Here is a 1,933-nt window from a genome sequence, read left to right as displayed (position 1 = left end):
AGAAAGACCTGGCTATCTACTTGAAAGGCTTTGATTGCCTGGTGAGTAGTGAGTCACACTCAATCCTTAGACAGTTGCTTCAAATCCACCATGGGGAAAAGTCATGTGATCTTCTCCCATGTGATTTACAGCCTCTAAAAATCTGCTGGAAATTCAACCATGAGTCAGTTCAATTTGGCAGGAATGGGCTTTTAAAAAAAAATTAGCTAATAAATTTTCAAAATTATCTGAAGAATGACATTCAGTATAACACTGGAAGATTAGCTGCTTAGATAAGGAGGCATTCAAAATACGGAGTTCTCACAATAGACCCCAGCACATCAAGGACAGTGAAGATCCTTCTGTCTGTTGTACACGGTCACCACAAGTTGGAGAAAAGTTGATGGCAATTATTTAGGACAACAATTTTGAACTCCTATTTGACTTGTTATCCTCTACAGCCTTATAGTAGGATGACAGAGAATGTTGTGTAGGGACAGGGAATAATTTATCAGCTATTATCTTTCCTACCATACATATCTGAACCCATCCTACGAAGTCAAAATGATCCTACTTTATAAGAGATGCTAATGAAAACCATAGTTAGATGCCATCTCACTCCAGTAGCAGTGGCAAAGTTTAACAGGACAGCAAGAAAAAAATGTTGGAGAGGATGTGGAAAGAAAGGAACTTCTATATATCATTAGTGGGATTGTAAAATGTTACAACCACTCTGGAAGGCAGTTTGGGAGTTTCCACAAAAAGCCGAACAGAGCTCCAGGGGCGAAGCCACAGCTGGATAGCAGAGAGGCGCATGCGCAGAGCAAACCTGAAGGCGTGGGCTCCCCACCGCCTGACTTGAGCGATTGGAAACAAGATGCAGGACCCCAATGCAGATACCGAGTGTAATGACATCTTACGCATAAAAGGCACCTTGCCCCCAAAGGAAAGTTCAAAAGAATTGGTACAGGAAGAGGGGCAACACTGAGTCCTTCAGCAGTCAATTGTGAAAACATATGAAGAGATGACTTTGAAAGAGCTGGAGGATAATGAAGATGAATTTAATGAGTAGGATGAACATGCTATAGAAATGTACAGGCAGCAGAAACTGGAGGAATGGAAAGCAACTAAACTCAAGAATACATTTGGAGAAGTTTTGGAAATCTCAGGAAGTATTATGTTCAAGAAGTTACCCAAGTTGGCAAGGGCTTGTGGGTAATCTTGCACCTTTACTAGCAAGGGATTCGCCTCTGCGCTCTGATCAATCCACATTTCACTGAACTTGAAAGGACATTTTCTGATGTTAAATTCATCAAAGCTATTTCAACAACCTGCATACCCAATTACCCTGACAGGAATCTGCCCCACAATGTTTGTTTATCTTGAAGTGATATTAAGGCTCAATTTATTGGTCCTCTAGTATTTTGTGGCATGAATCTTACAACAGTTGAGTTGGAGTGGAAATTGTCTGAGTCTGGAGCAATCAAGACAGATCCGGAAGAAAACCCCAGAAAACCAATAGACGACATGCTGCTGTCAAGAGTATGAAGTTTGATCCCCACAAGGGGGGGACAGTAATTCTGAGGATGACTAAGGGTCCAATGGTGATAACTTGTTGAACTTTATGTCACTAATCTTGTCTGATGTAGTATTTCCTTACGATACTGAGTTCCCGCAGCCTAATGCTCTCCAATCCCTCCCAAATTATGCTCCTGCATGCTACATAGTATTCCGTTGTGTGAATGTACTACAATTTCTCACATCATTCCATTGTGGTTGGATATTTGGGCTGTTTCCATGTTCTTGTGACGGTGAATAACACTACTATGAAGATTGGTGTATAATTCTCCTTTTGTATGAATTGTATAAAGTGCTGAAGTGCAAAGATGTCAGTCTGGAGACTTAAGGTGTGCCTGATACATGCCATGGTCTTTGCAGTCACTTGCTATGCATC

The 1,933-nt window shown here is 41.2% G+C and overlaps 1 pseudogene; it reads left to right on the top strand.

Moving 5' to 3' along the window:
• The first annotated feature begins 856 nt into the window (after positions 1–856).
• Positions 857–1,573, top strand: LOC102853789 (annotated as a pseudogene).
• The last annotated feature ends 360 nt before the right edge of the window (positions 1,574–1,933 follow it).

Source organism: Elephantulus edwardii, unplaced genomic scaffold (genome assembly GCF_000299155.1).
Source record: "Elephantulus edwardii isolate Elephantulus edwardi_28Jun2011 unplaced genomic scaffold, EleEdw1.0 scaffold00012, whole genome shotgun sequence".
Taxonomy (NCBI): Eukaryota; Metazoa; Chordata; class Mammalia; order Macroscelidea; family Macroscelididae; genus Elephantulus; species Elephantulus edwardii.
The sequence above is the reverse complement of the archived record's forward strand: the minus strand, read 5'-3'. Positions and strand labels throughout refer to the sequence as shown.